Source organism: Macrobrachium rosenbergii, unplaced genomic scaffold (genome assembly GCF_040412425.1).
Source record: "Macrobrachium rosenbergii isolate ZJJX-2024 unplaced genomic scaffold, ASM4041242v1 13917, whole genome shotgun sequence".
Classification (NCBI taxonomy): Eukaryota; Metazoa; Arthropoda; class Malacostraca; order Decapoda; family Palaemonidae; genus Macrobrachium; species Macrobrachium rosenbergii.
Genome location: NW_027100728.1, coordinates 2771950 through 2788331, shown reverse-complemented (window position 1 = coordinate 2788331; position 16382 = coordinate 2771950).

Here is a 16382-nt window from a genome sequence, read left to right as displayed (position 1 = left end):
AATTCAGCCGGCACCCTTGCGTGGTGAAGGTGGCATATTCTAAACCTGGTGTGTAACAATAATAATAAAATAATAATAATAATAATAATAAATAATAATAATAATAATAATAATAATAATAATAATAATAATAATAATAATAATAAAAAAAAAAAAAAAAAAAAAAAAAAAAAAAAAAAAAAGAGTCCCCACGCGAAAAATCGAACTTTCCGAGTTTCCGGCCTAACTAACCCCCGTTAGTACAGTTCTGTTCATTTTGGGGATGTAAAACTCTTGGGGCCAATATTTCCATTGAAAAAAAAAAAAAAAAAAAAAAAAGCTCCGCCTGGAAAGATCGAACTTTCGCAATTTCCGGCCTAACTAACCCTCGTTAGTACAGTTCTATTCATTTTGGGGATGTCAAACTCTTTGGGGGCCAATATTTCCATTGAAAAAAAAAAAAAAAAAAAAAAAAAAAAGCCTCAAAAGATCGAACTTTCGAAATTTCCGGCCTAACTAACCCTCGTTAGTACAGTTCTATTCATTTTGGGGATGTCAAACTCTTTGGGGGCCAATATTTCCATTGAAAAAAAAAAAAAAAAAAAAAAAAAAAAAAAAAAGCTCCGCCTCAAAAGATCGAACTTTCGAAATTTCCGGCCTAACTAACCCTCGTTAGTACAGTTCTATTCATTTTGGGGATGTCAAACTCTTTGGGGGCCAATATTTCCATTGAAAAAATAAATAAAAAAAAAAAAAACTCCGCCTCAAAAGATCGAACTTTCGAAATTTCCGGCCTAACTAACCCTCGTTAGTACAGTTCTATTCATTTTGGGGATGTCAAACTCTTTGGGCCAATATTTCCATTAAAAAAAAAAAAAAAAAAAAAAAAAGTCCCGCCTCAAAAGATCGAACTTTCGAAATTTCCGACCTAACTAACCCTCGTTAGTCCAGTTCTATTAATTTTGGGGATGTCAAACTCTTTGGGCCAATATTTCCAGTTTCCAAAAATGGATGAATAGAAATTCAGACTTGCATCATTCTAAAATGACTCTTAGCTACGGGGCTGGCCTCCAAGTCGATTTTTTAGTTGATACAATAAAAATTCAGGCATCCAAAACTCAGCAAGGCCTGAACGTATTGATGTTTTGTATGAATTTTTTGAATAGAACGGATCAAAATAAAGGGGCTCTAATTGAAGCCTAATGTCCTTGGCAGGTTCCCTCTCGGCTGTGGGACCTCAAAGTTGGTGTTTTTTTTGTTAATTTGACATATGAACCTTGCCATTTCAAAATGACACCTGCATTACTTACAAGGTTACAGGAACCTTGAAACTGAAAAATGACACATGGAATACTACAACAGAGTGCCAATGATGAAAGGCTACCAGCTATATAAATGGTAAAATGACCCTTGAAATTGAACAATGACACCTGTTATACTGCTGAAGAAGAGTCTTCATGGAGTCTTCAGGAATCTTGGGTGAGGATTTTGGAGCCAATATGAAGACTATCATTTTCTCAAACTGGAGCATAGTCATTCATGTAATGATGGCCACCTCCGGCGATTCCGGAGGAAACCTTTGCTAAGGGGGCCCTTTTTTGTTTCTTTGTTTTTTTTTTTTTTTGTGTGTGTGTTGCCCAGGGGTCCAATTCAGCTGAAGAAAGAATCTTCAAGGAGTCTTCAGGGATTCTTCGGTGAAGATTTTGGCGCCAATACGAAGACTATCATTTTCTCAAACTAGAGCATAGCCATTCATGTAATGATGGCCACACCTCCGGCGATTCCGGAGGAAAGCTTTGCTAAGGGGTCCTTTTTTGGGGTTTGTTTGTGGGGCCCAGGGGTCCAATTCAGCCGGCACCCTTGCGTGGTGAAGGTGGCATATTCTAAACCTGGTGTGTAACAATAATAATAATAATAATAATAATAATAATAATAATAATAATAATAATAATAATAATAATAATAATAATGATAATAATGATAATAATAATAAAAAAAAAAAAAAAAAAAAAAAAAAAAAAAAAAAAGAGTCCCCACGCGAAAAATCGAACTTTCCGAGTTTCCGGCCTAACTAACCCCCGTTAGTACAGTTCTGTTCATTTTGGGGATGTAAAACTCTTGGGGCCAATATTTCCATTGAAAAAAAAAAAAAAAAAAAAAAAAAAAGCTCCGCCTGGAAAGATCGAACTTTCGCAATTTCCGGCCTAACTAACCCTCGTTAGTACAGTTCTATTCATTTTGGGGATGTCAAACTCTTTGGGGCCAATATTTCCATTGAAAAAAAAAAAAAAAAAAAAAAAAAGCTCCGCCTCAAAAGATCGAACTTTCGAAATTTCCGGCCTAACTAACCCTCGTTAGTACAGTTCTATTCATTTTGGGGATGTCAAACTCTTTGGGGCCAATATTTCCATTGAAAAAAAAAAAAAAAAAGCTCCGCCTCAAAAGATCGAACTTTCGAAATTTCCGCCTAACTAACCCTCGTTAGTACAGTTCTATTCATTTTGGGATGTCAAACTCTTTGGGGGCCAATATTTCCATTGAAAAATAAAAAAAAAAAAAAAAAAAATTTCCGGCCTAACTAACCCTCGTTAGTAGTTAGTACAGTTCTATTCATTTTGGGGATGTCAAACTCTTGGGGCCAATATTTCCATTAAAAAAAAAAAAAAAAAAAAAAAAAAAAAGTCCCGCCTCAAAAGACCGAACTTTCGAAATTTCCGACCTAACTAACCCTCGTTAGTCCAGTTCTATTAATTTTGGGGATGTCAAACTCTTTGGGCCAATATTTCCAGTTTCCAAAAATGGATGAATAGAAATTCAGACTTGCATAATTCTAAAATGACTCTTAGCTACGGGGCTGCTGGCCTCCAAGTCGATTTTTTAGTTGATACAATCAAAATCCAGGCATCCAAAACTCAGCAAGGCCTGAACGTATTGATGTTTTGTATGCATTTTTTGAATAGAACGGATCAAAATAAAGGGGCTCTAATTGAAGCCTAATGTCCTTGGCAGGTTCCCTCTCGGCTGTGGGACCTCAAAGTTGGTGTTTTTTTGTTAATTTGACATATGAACCTTGCCATTTCAAAATGACACCTGCATTACTTACAAGGTTACAGGAACCTTGAAACTGAAAAATGACACATGGAATACTACAACAGAGTGCCAATGATGAAAGGCTACCAGCTATATAAATGGTAGAAATGACCCTTGAAATTGAACAATGACACCTGTTATACTGCTGAAGAGAGAGTCTTCATGGAGTCTTCAGGGAATCTTGGGTGAGGATTTTGGAGCCAATATGAAGACTATCATTTTCTCAAACTGGAGCATAGTCATTCATGTAATGATGGCCACCTCCGGCGATTCCGGAGGAAACCTTTGCTAAGGGGGCCCTTTTTTGTTTCTTTTTTTTTTTTTTTTTTTTGTGTGTGTGTGTTGCCCAGGGGTCCAATTCAGCTGAAGAAAGAATCTTCAAGGAGTCTTCAGGGATTCTTCGGTGAAGATTTTGGCGCCAATACGAAGACTATCATTTTCTCAAACTAGAGCATAGCCATTCATGTAATGATGGCCGCCACCTCCGGCGATTCCGGAGGAAAGCTTTGCTAAGGGGTCCTTTTTTTGGGTTTGTTTGTGGGGCCCAGGGGTCCAATTCAGCCGGCACCCTTGCGTGGTGAAGGTGGCATATTCTAAACCTGGTGTGTAACAATAATAAAAATAATAATAATAATAATAATAATAATAATAATAATAATAATAATAATAATAATGATAATAATGATAATAATAATAAAAAAAAAAAAAAAAAAAAAAAAAAAAAAAAAAAAAAAAAAAGAGTCCCCACGCGAAAAATCGAACTTTCCGAGTTTCCGGCCTAACTAACCCCCGTTAGTACAGTTCTGTTCATTTTGGGGATGTAAAACTCTTGGGGCCAATATTTCCATTGAAAAAAAAAAAAAAAAAAAAAAAAAAAGCTCCGCCTGGAAAGATCGAACTTTCGCAATTTCCGGCCTAACTAACCCTCGTTAGTACAGTTCTATTCATTTTGGGGATGTCAAACTCTTTGGGGGCCAATATTTCCATTGAAAAAAAAAAAAAAAAAAAAAAAAAAAAAAAGCTCCGCCTCAAAAGATCGAACTTTCGAAATTTCCGGCCTAACTAACCCTCGTTAGTACAGTTCTATTCATTTTGGGGATGTCAAACTCTTTGGGGGCCAATATTTCCATTGAAAAAAAAAAAAAAAAAAAAAAAAAAAAAGCTCCGCCTCAAAAGATCGAACTTTCGAAATTTCCGGCCTAACTAACCCTCGTTAGTACAGTTCTATTCATTTTGGGGATGTCAAACTCTTTGGGCCAATATTTCCATTGAAAAAATAAAAAAAAAAAAAAAAAAACTCCGCCTCAAAAGATCGAACTTTCGAAATTTCCGGCCTAACTAACCCTCGTTAGTACAGTTCTATTCATTTTGGGGATGTCAAACTCTTTGGGCCAATATTTCCATTAAAAAAAAAAAAAAAAAAAAAAAAAAAAAAAAGTCCCGCCTCAAAAGATCGAACTTTCGAAATTTCCGACCTAACTAACCCTCGTTAGTCCAGTTCTATTAATTTTGGGGATGTCAAACTCTTTGGGCCAATATTTCCAGTTTCCAAAAATGGATGAATAGAAATTCAGACTTGCATCATTCTAAAATGACTCTCTTAGCTACGGGGCTGGCCTCCAAGTCGATTTTTTAGTTGATACAATAAAAATTCAGGCATCCAAAACTCAGCAAGGCCTGAACGTATTGATGTTTTGTATGAATTTTTTGAATAGAACGGATCAAAATAAAGGGGCTCTAATTGAAGCCTAATGTCCTTGGCAGGTTCCCTCTCGGCTGTGGGACCTCAAAGTTGGTGTTTTTTTTGTTAATTTGACATATGAACCTTGCCATTTCAAAATGACACCTGCATTACTTACAAGGTTACAGGAACCTTGAAACTGAAAAATGACACATGGAATACTACAACAGAGTGCCAATGATGAAAGGCTACCAGCTATATAAATGGTAGAAATGACCCTTGAAATTGAACAATGACACCTGTTATACTGCTGAAGAGAGAGTCTTCATGGAGTCTTCAGGGAATCTTGGGTGAGGATTTTGGAGCCAATATGAAGACTATCATTTTCTCAAACTGGAGCATAGTCATTCATGTAATGATGGCCACCTCCGGCGATTCCGGAGGAAACCTTTGCTAAGGGGTCCTTTTTGTTTTGTTTTTTTTTTTTTTTTTGTGTGTGTGTGTTGCCCAGGGGTCCAATTCAGCTGAAGAAAGAATCTTCAAGGAGTCTTCAGGGATTCTTCGGTGAAGATTTTGGCGCCAATACGAAGACTATCATTTTCTCAAACTAGAGCATAGCCATTCATGTAATGATGGCCACCTCCGGCGATTCCGGAGGAAAGCTTTGCTAAGGGGTCCTTTTTTGGGGTTTGTTTGTGGGGCCCAGGGGTCCAATTCAGCCGGCACCCTTGCGTGGTGAAGGTGGCATATTCTAAACCTGGTGTGTAACAATAATAATAATAATAATAATAATAATAATAATAATAATAATAATAATAATAATAATAATAATAATAATAATAATGATAATAATGATAAAAAAAAAAAAAAAAAAAAAAAAAAAAAAAAAAAAAGTCCCCACGCGAAAAATCGAACTTTCCGAGTTTCCGGCCTAACTAACCCCCGTTAGTACAGTTCTGTTCATTTTGGGGATGTAAAACTCTTGGGGCCAATATTTCCATTGAAAAAAAAAAAAAAAAAAAAAAAAAAAAAAAAAAGCTCCGCCTGGAAAGATCGAACTTTCGCAAATTTCCGGCCTAACTAACCCTCGTTATTACAGTTCTATTCATTTTGGGGTTGTCAAACTCTTTGGGGCCAATATTTCCATTTAAAAAAAAAAAAAAAAAAAAAAAAAAAGCTCCGCCTCAAAAGATCGAACTTTCGAAATTTCCGGCCTAACTAACCCTCGTTAGTACAGTTCTATTCATTTTGGGGATGTCAAACTCTTGGGGCCAATATTTCCATTGAAAAAAAAAAAAAAAAAAAAAAAAAAAAAGCTCCGCCTCAAAAGATCGAACTTTCGAAATTTCCGGCCTAACTAACCCTCGTTAGTACAGTTCTATTCATTTTGGGGATGTCAAACTCTTGGGGCCAATATTTCCATTGAAAAAAAAAAAAAAAAAAAAAAACCGCCTCAAAAAGATCGAACTTTCGAAATTTCCGGCCTAACTAACCCTCGTTAGTACAGTTCTATTCATTTTGGGGATGTCAAACTCTTTGGGCCAATATTTCCATTAAAAAAAAAAAAAAAAAAAAAAAGTCCCGCCAAAAAATCGAACTTTCGAAATTTCCGACCTAACTAACCCTCGTTAGTCCAGTTCTATTAATTTTGGGGATGTCAAACTCTTTGGGCCAATATTTCCAGTTTCCAAAAATGGATGAATAGAAATTCAGACTTGCATCATTCTAAAATGACTCTTAGCTACGGGGCTGGCCTCCAAGTCGATTTTTTAGTTGATACAATAAAAATTCAGGCATCCAAAACTCAGCAAGGCCTGAACGTATTGATGTTTTGTATGAATTTTTGAATAGAACGGATCAAAATAAAGGGGCTCTAATTGAAGCCTAATGTCCTTGGCAGGTTCCCTCTCGGCTGTGGGACCTCAAAGTTGGTGTTTTTTTTAATTTGACATATGAACCTTGCCATTTCAAAATGACACCTGCATTATTATTACAAGGTTACAGGAACCTTGAAACTGAAAAATGACACATGGAATACTACAACAGAGTGCCAATGATGAAAGGCTACCAGCTATATAAATGGTAGAAATGACCCTTGAAATTGAACAATGACACCTGTTATACTGCTGAAGAAAGAGTCTTCATGGAGTCTTCAGGGAATCTTGGGTGAGGATTTTGGAGCCAATATGAAGACTATCATTTTCTCAAACTGGAGCATAGTCATTCATGTAATGATGGCCACCTCCGGCGATTCCGGAGGAAACCTTTGCTAAGGGGCCCTTTTTGTTTCTTTTTTTTTTTTTTTTTTGTGTGTGTGTTGTTGCCCAGGGGTCCAATTCAGCTGAAGAAAGAATCTTCAAGGAGTCTTCAGGGATTCTTCGGTGAAGATTTTGGCGCCAATACGAAGACTATCATTTTCTCAAACTAGAGCATAGCCATTCATGTAATGATGGCCACCTCCGGCGATTCCGGAGGAAATCTTTGGTAAGGGGTCCTTTTTGGGGTTTGTTTGTGGGGCCCAGGGGTCCAATTCAGCCGGCACCCTTGCGTGGGTGAAGGTGGCATATTCTAAACCTGGTGTGTAACAATAAATAATAATAATAATAATAATAATAATAATAATAATAATAATAATAAATAATAATGAAATAATAATAAAAAAAAAAAAAAAAAAAAAAAAAAAAAAAAAGTCCCCACGCGAAAAATCGAACTTTCCGAGTTTCCGGCCTAACTAACCCCGTTAGTACAGTTCTGTTCATTTTGGGGATGTAAAACTTTGGGGCCAATATTTCCATTGAAAAAAAAAAAAAAAAAAAAAAAAGCTCCGCCTGGAAAGATCGAACTTTCGCAATTTCCGGCCTAACTAACCCTCGTTAGTACAGTTCTATTCATTTTGGGGATGTCAAACTCTTTGGGGGCCAATATTTCCATTAAAAAAAAAAAAAAAAAAAAAAAAAAAAAAATCCGCCTCAAAAGAAACTTTCGAAATTTCCGGCCTAACTAACCCTCGTTAGTACAGTTCTATTCATTTTGGGGATGTCAAACTCTTTGGGGGCCAATATTTCCATTGAAAAAAAAAAAAAAAAAATCGAACTTTCGAAATTTCCGGCCTAACTAACCCTCGTTAGTACAGTTCTATTCATTTTGGGGATGTCAAACTCTTTGGGGCCAATAAATTGAAAAAAAAAAAAAAAAAAAAAGCTCCGCCTCAAAAGACCGAACTTTCGAAATTTCCGGCCTAACTAACCCTCGTTAGTACAGTTCTATTCATTTTGGGGATGTCAAACTCTTGGGGCCAATATTTCCATTAAAAAAAAAAAAAAAAAAAAAAAAAAAAAGTCCCGCCTCAAAAGATCGAACTTTCGAAATTTCCGACCTAACTAACCCTCTTAGTCCAGTTCTATTAATTTTGGGGATGTCAAACTCTTTGGGCCAATATTTCCAGTTTCCAAAAATGGATGAATAGAAATTCAGACTTGCATCATTCTAAAATGACTCTTCGCTACGGGGCCTCCAAGTCGATTTTTCAGTTTATACAATAAAAATTCGGGCATCCAAAACTCAGCAAGGCCTGAACGTATTGATGTTTTGTATGAATTTTTTGAATAGAACGGATCAAAATAAAGGGGCTCTAATTGAAGCCTAATGTCCTTGGCAGGTTCCCTCTCGGCTGTGGGACCTCAAAGTTGGTGTTTTTTTGTTAATTTGACATATGAACCTTGCCATTTCAAAATGACACCTGCATTACTTACAAGGTTACAGGAACCTTGAAACTGAAAAATGACACATGGAATACTACAACAGAGTGCCAATGATGAAAGGCTACCAGCTATATAAATGGTCGAAATGACCCTTGAAATTGAACAATGACACCTGTTATACTGCTGAAGAAAGAGTCTTCATGGAGTCTTCAGGGAATCTTGGGTGAGGATTTTGGAGCCAATATGAAGACTATCATTTTCTCAAACTGAGCATAGTCATTCATGTAATGATGGCCACCTCCGGCGATTCCGGAGGAAACCTTTGCTAAGGGGGCCCTTTTTGTTTTTTTTTTTTTTTGTGTGTGTGTTGCCCAGGGGTCCAATTCAGCTGAAGAAAGAATCTTCAAGGAGTCTTCAGGATTCTTCGGTGAAGATTTTGGCGCCAATACTAAGACTATCATTTTCTCAAACTAGAGCATAGTCATTCATGTAATGATGGCCACCACCTCCGGCGATTCCGGAGGAAAGCTTTGCTAAGGGGTCCTTTTTTGGGTTTGTTTGTGGGATGGGGTCCAAGCCGGCACTCTTTGTGGTGAAGGTGGCATATTCTAAACCTGGTGTGTAACAATAATAAAAAATAATAATAATAATAATAATAATAATAATAATAATAATAATAATAATAATAATAATAATAAAAAAAAAAAAAAAAAAAAAGAGTCCCAAAAAAATCGAACTTTCGAACTTCCGGCCTAACTAACCCCCGTTAGTACAGTTCTGTTCATTTTGGGGATGTAAAACTCTTGGGGCCAATATTGAAAAAAAAAAAAAAAAAAAAAAAAGCTAAAAGATCGAACTTTCCTCAATTTCCGTAACTAACCCTCGTTAGTACAGTTCTATTCATTTTGGGGATGTCAAACTCTTTGGGGCCAATATTTCCATTGAAAAAAAAAAAAAAAAAAAAAAAAGTCCGCCTCAAAAAAAACTTTCGAAATTTCCGCCTCAAAAATCGAACTTTGTCAAACTCTTTGGGGCCAAATTTCCCCGCCTCAAAAGATCGAACTTTCGAAATTTCTAAAACCCTTAGTACAGTTCTATTCATTTTGGGGATGTCAAACTCTTGGGGCCAATATTTCCATTAAAAAAAAAAAAAAAAAAAAAAAAAAGCTCCGCCTCAAAACATCGAACTTTCGAAATTTCCGGCCTAACTAACCCTCGTTAGTACAGTTCTATTCATTTTGGGGATGTCAAACTCTTGGGGCCAATATTTCCATTAAAAAAAAAAAAAAAAAAAAAAAAAAAAAGTCCCCCCAAAAAAGATCGAACTTTCGAAATTTCCGACCTAACTAACCCTCGTTAGTCCAGTTCTATTAATTTTGGGGATGTCAAACTCTTTGGGCCAATATTTCCAGTTTCCAAAAATGGATGAATAGAAATTCAGACTTGCATCATTCTAAAATGACTCTTCGCTACGGGGCCTCCAAGTCGATTTTTCAGTTTATACAATAAAAATTCGGGCATCCAAAACTCAGCAAGGCCTGAACGTATTGATGTTTTGTATGAATTTTTTGAATAGAACGGATCAAAATAAAGGGGCTCTAATTGAAGCCTAATGTCCTTGGCAGGTTCCCTCTCGGCTGTGGGACCTCAAAGTTGGTGTTTTTTTTAATTTGACATATGAACCTTGCCATTTCAAAATGACACCTGCATTACTTACAAGGTTACAGGAACCTTGAAACTGAAAAATGACACATGGAATACTACAACAGAGTGCCAATGATGAAAGGCTACCAGCTATATAAATGGTCGAAATGACCCTTGAAATTGAACAATGACACCTGTTATACTGCTGAAGAAAGAGTCTTCATGGTCTTCAGGGAATCTTGGGTGAGGATTTTGGAGCCAATATGAAGACTATCATTTTCTCAAACTGGAGCATAGTCATTCATGTAATGATGGCCACCTCCGGCGATTCCGGAGGAAACCTTTGCTAAGGGGTCCTTTTTTTGTTTTTTTTTTTTTTTTGTGGGCCCAGGGGTCCAATTCAGCTGAAGAAAGAATCTTCAAGGAGTCTTCAGGGATTCTTCGGTGAAGATTTTGGCGCCAATACTAAGACTATCATTTTCTCAAACTAGAGCATAGCCATTCATTCATAATGATGGCCACCTCCGGCGATTCCGGAGGAAAAGCTTTGCTAAGGGGTCCTTTTTGGGTTTGTTTGTGGGGCCCAGGGGTCCAATTCAGCCGGCACCCTTGGTGAAAGGTGGCATATTCTAAACCTGGTGTGTAACAATAATAAAAATAATAATAATAATAATAATAATAATAATAATAATAATAATAATAATAATAATAATAATAATAATAATAAAAAAAAAAAAAAAAAAAAAAAAAAAAAAAAAAAAAAAAAAAAAAAAAAAAAAAAAAAAAAAAAAAAAAAGCCCCGCCTCAAAAATCGAACTTTCGAATTTCCGGCCTAACTAACCCTCGTTAGTACAGTTCTATTCATTTTGGGGATGTCAAACTCTTTGGGGGCCAATATTTCCATTAAAAAAAAAAAAAAAAAAAAAAAAAAAAAAAAAATCGAACTTTCAAATTTCCGCCCTAACTAACCCTCGTTAGTACAGTTCTATTCATTTTTTTGGGGATGTCAAAACTTTGGGGCCAATATTTCCATTAAAAAAAAAAAAAAAAAGCTCCGCCTCAAAAGATCGAACTTTCGAAATTTCCGGCCTAACTAACCCTCGTTAGTACAGTTCTATTCATTTTGGGGATGTCAAACTCTTTTGGGCCAATATTTCCATTAAAAAAAAAAAAAAAAAAAAAAAAAAAGCTCCGCCTCAAAAGATCGAACTTTCGAAATTTCAGAAACTAACCCTCGTTAGTCATTCTAAAATTTTGGGATGTCAAACTTTTGGGCCAATATTTCCAGTTTCAAAAATGGATTTCGAAATTTCCGAAAACTAACCCTCGTTAGTACAGTTCTATTAATTTTGGGGATGTCAATTCAGTTCACTCTTTACGGGGGGATGTCGATTTTTTAGTTTATACAATAAAAATTCAGGCATCCAAAACTCAGCAAGGCCTGAACGTATTGATGTTTTGTATGAATTTTTGAATAGAACGGATCAAAATAAAGGGGCTCTAATTGAAGCCTAATGTCCTGGCAGGTTCCCTCTCGGCTGTGGGACCTCAAAGTTGGTGTTTTTGTTAATTTTGACATATGAACCTTGCAATTTCAAAATGACACCTGCATTACTTACAAGGTTACAGGAACCTTGAAACTGAAAAATGACACATGGAATACTACAACAGAGTGCCAATGATGAAAGGCTACCAGCTATTAAATGGTCGAAATGACCCTTGAAATTGAACAATGACACCTGTTATACTGCTGAAGAAAGAGTCTTCATGGAGTCTTCAGGGAATCTTGGGTGAGGATTTTGGAGCCAATATGAAGACTATCATTTTCTCAAACTAGAGCATAGTCATTCATGTAATGATGGCCACCTCCGGCGATTCCGGAAATCTTTGCTAAGGGTCCTTTTTGTTTGTTTGTTTTTTTTTTTTTTTCAAAAAAAGAAAGAATCTTCAAGAGTCTTCAAATTCTTCGGTGAAGATTTTGGCCAACTAACCATCATTTTCTCAAACTAGAGCATAGTCATTCATGTAATGATGGCCACCTCCATTTCCGGGGAAGGGGTCCTTTTTTTGTCAAACTCTTTGGGCCAATATTTCCATTAAAAAAAAAAAAAAAAAAAAAAAGTCCCGCCTCAAAAGATTCATAATAACCCTGATGACCTCCTTCGGCTTTCATTCGGAAATTTTTTTCCAATTCAAGACCACTCATTTTCAAACTAACCCTCGTCTAGTAATTTTGGGGATGGGGTCCAAAATCTTTGGGAAAATTTTCCAGTTTCCAAAAATGGAAAATAGAAATTTCAGACTTGCATCATTCCATTAAAATGAAAAAAAATAATAATCAAAAGATCGAACTTTTTTTTTGGGCCTAAAAAAAAAAGAAAGAAAGTCAGTTTTAGTTCTTTTGAATAAATAAAAATATTTTCCAATAGGCAACTCCAAAAATAATTTGTTAATTTCCGGCCTAAGGCCAGTTCTGTTCGTATTGAATGTTTTTGGTAATGAAATTTTAAAAAAAAAAAAAAAAAAAAAAATAAAGGGTCCAGTTCTATTATTAATTTTGATTGAAACCTAATGTCCTTGGATGAATAGGTTCAGACTTTCTCGGCTGTAACCAAAACTCAAAGTTGGTATTTTTTTGTTAATTTGAACATAAAAGGGCTCTAAAAGCCTAATGTCCTTGGCAGGTTCCCCTCTCGGCTGTGGGACCTCAAAGTTGGTGTTTTTTGTTAATTTGACATATGAACCATTGCCATTTCAAAATGACACCTGCATTACTTACAAGGTTACAGGAACCTTGAAACTGAAAAATGACACATGGAATACTACAACAGAGTGCCAATGATGAAAGGCTACCAGCTATATAAATGGTAGAAATGACCCTTGAAATTGAACAATGACACCTGTTATACTGCTGAAGAAAGAGTCTTCATGGAGTCTTCAGGGAATCTTGGGTGAGGATTTTGGAGCCAATATGAAGACTATCATTTTCAAACTGGAGGATAGTCATTCATGTAATGATGGCCACCTCCGGCGATTCCGAGAGGAAAAAAAAAAAAAAAAAAAAAAAAAAAAAGCCCCAAGAAAGAATCTTTAGTCCAATTCAAAAGAAGAAACTCTTTTCTCAAACTAGAAAGTCATTTCAAAAGATTCCGAGCCTAACTAACCCTCGTTAGTACAGTTCTATTCATTTTGGGGATGTCAAACTCTTTGGGGCCAATATTTCATTGATATTCTAAAAAAAAAAAAAAAAAAAGCCCGCCTCAAAAGATCGAACTTTCATTTTCGGCCTAACTAACCCAGTAGTTCTTTCATTTTGGGGATGTCAAACCTTTTCTCTTGCATAATTTAAAATGGGCCAATATTTCCAGGCGATTCCGGAAAAAAATAAAAAAAAAAAAAAAAACCTCAAAAGATCGAACTTTCGAAATTTCCGGCCTAACATAACCCTCGTTAGTAAGTTCATATTCATTTTGGGGATGTCAAACTCTTTGGGCCAATATTTCCATTTAAAAATAACACAATAATAATAATAATAATAATAAACTAACCCTAATAATAAGTTCTATAATAATAATAATGTAAAAATCTTAATAATAAAAAAAAAAAAAAAAAAAAAAAAAAAAAAAAAATCCCCCTTTTTGTTTTTTGATCGAACTTTCCGAAAACTAACCCCTTAGTACAGTTCTGTTCATTTTTGGGGATGTAAAACTCTTTGGGCCAATATTTCGATTTCATTTGAAAAAAAAAAAAATAAAAAAAGGCATCCAAAACTCAGCAAGGCCTGAACGTATTGATGTTTTGTATGAATTTTTGAATAGAACGGATCAAAATAAAAAGGCTCTAATTGAAGCCTAACCTGGCAGGTTCCTCTCGGCTACCTCAAAGTTGGTGTTTTTTTGTTAGTTTGACATTCATTTTGACACCTGATGTTACAGGAACAAACTGAAAAATGACACATTACTACAACAGAGTGCCAATATGAAAGGCTACCATTATAAATGGTCGAAAAAAAAAAAATGACAAAAAATACTGCTGAAAAAGAGTCTTCAAGTCTTCAGGAATCTTGGTGAGGATTTTGGCCCAATAAAGACTATCATTTTCTCAAACTAGAGCATAGTCATTCATGTAATGATTCTATTCAGGAAATCTTTGCTAAGGGGTCCTTTTTGTTTGTTTTTTTGTGGGCCCCCAGGGGTCCAATTTCAGCTGAAGAAAGAATCTTCAAAAGAGTCTTCAATTCTTCGGTGAAGATTTTGGCCCAATACTAAGACTATCATTTTCTTTAGTCATTCATGTTGATTTTTCATTTTGGTCCTTTTTTGGGTTTGTTTGTTGGGCCCAGGGGTCCAAAGCTGAAGAAAGAATCTTCAAACCTGGGTGTAAAAATTCCATTGAAAAAAAAAAAAAAAAAGAAAAATTGGAACTTTCAAAATTTCCGGCCTAACTAACCCTCGTTAGTACAGTTCTATTCATTTTGGGATGTCAAACTCTTTTTAATATATTTCCATTGAAAAAAAAAAAAAAAAAAAAAAAAATTTCCGCCAGCCTCCAAAAAAAAAAAAAAAAAAAGATCGAACTTTTAGAACTTTCAGTTTCTAACTAACCCTTTTGGGGATGTCAAACTCTTGGCCAATATTAATTAAAAAAAAAAAAAAAAAAAGTCCCGCCTCAAAGATCGAACTTTCGAAAAAAATTTTGGGGATGTCAACTCTAATATTTCCAATAAAAAAAAAAAAAAAAAGCTCCGCCTTAGTCCTTTCGAAATTTCCGGCCTAAAGATAAGTTTGGGGATTCAAACTCTTTGGGCCAATATTTCCATTAAAAAAAATAGTCCAGTTCTATTAATTTTGGGGATGTCAAAAATTTGGGCCAATATTTCCAGTTTCCAAAAATGGATGAATAGAAATTCAGACTTGCATCATTCTAAAATGACTCTTAGCTACTACGGGCTGGCCTCCAAGTCGATTTTTTAGTTGATACAATAAAAATTCAGGCATCCAAAACTCAGCAAGGCCTGAACGTATTGATGTTTTGTATGAATTTTTTTGAATAGAACGGATCAAAATAAAGGGGCTCTAATTGAAGCCTAATGTCCTTGGCAGGTTCCCTCTCGGCTGTGGGACCTCAAAGTTGGTGTTTTTTTGTTAATTTGACATATGAACCTTGCCATTTCAAAATGACACCTGCATTACTTACAAGGTTACAGGAACCTTGAAACTGAAAAATGACACATGGAATACTACAACAGAGTGCCAATGATGAAAGGCTACCAGCTATATAAATGGTCGAAATGACCCTTGAAATTGAACAATGACACCTGTTATACTGCTGAAGAAAGAGTCTTCATGGAGTCTTCAGGGAATCTTGGGTGAGGATTTTGGAGCCAATATGAAGACTATCATTTTCAAACAAACTAGAGCATAGTCATTCATGTAATGATGGCCACCTCCGGCGATTCCGGAGGAAATCTTTGCTAAGGGGGCCCTTTTTGTTTGTTTTTTTTTTTTTTTTGGTCCAATTGCCCAGGGGTCCAATTCAGCTGAAGAAAGAATCTTCAAGGAGTCTTCAGGGATTCTTCGGTGAAGATTTTGGCGCCAATACGAAGACTATCATTTTCTCAAACTAGAGCATAGTCATTCATGTAATGATGGCCACCTCCGGCGATTCCGGAGGAAAGCTTTGCTAAGGGTCCTTTTTGGGGTTTGTTTGTGGGGCCCAGGGGTCCAATTCAGCCGGCACTTTGCGTGGTGAAGGTGGCATATTCTAAACCTGGTGTAAAATAAAAAAAAAATAATAATAATAATAATAATAATAATAATAAATAAATAATAATAATAATTTAATAATAAATTTCCATTGAAAAAAAAAAAAAAAAAAAGAGTCCCCCGCAAAAAAAATAATTTAACGAATAATTAGTCAAACTTCTAATGAAATTTCCGGGGAAATGTAAAACCCTCGTTAGTAATAAAAAATTTCATTTTGGGGATTTCAAAAAATATTTCTTCATTTTCAAAAAAAAAAAAAAAAAAAAAAAAACCCTCGTTAGTCAGTTCTAAAATTTTGGGATGTCAAACTCTTTGGGGCCAATATTTCCATTGAAAAAAAAAAAAAAAAAAAAAGCTCCGCCTCAAAAGATCGAACTTTCAAAATTTCCGGCCTAACTAACCCTCGTTAGTACAGTTCTATTTTTGGGGATGTAATTTTTGGGGATTTTCCATTAAAAAAAAAAAAAATGTCAAAAACCGAACTTTTGGGGCCAATAACCCTTTCCATTCTAAAAAAAAAAA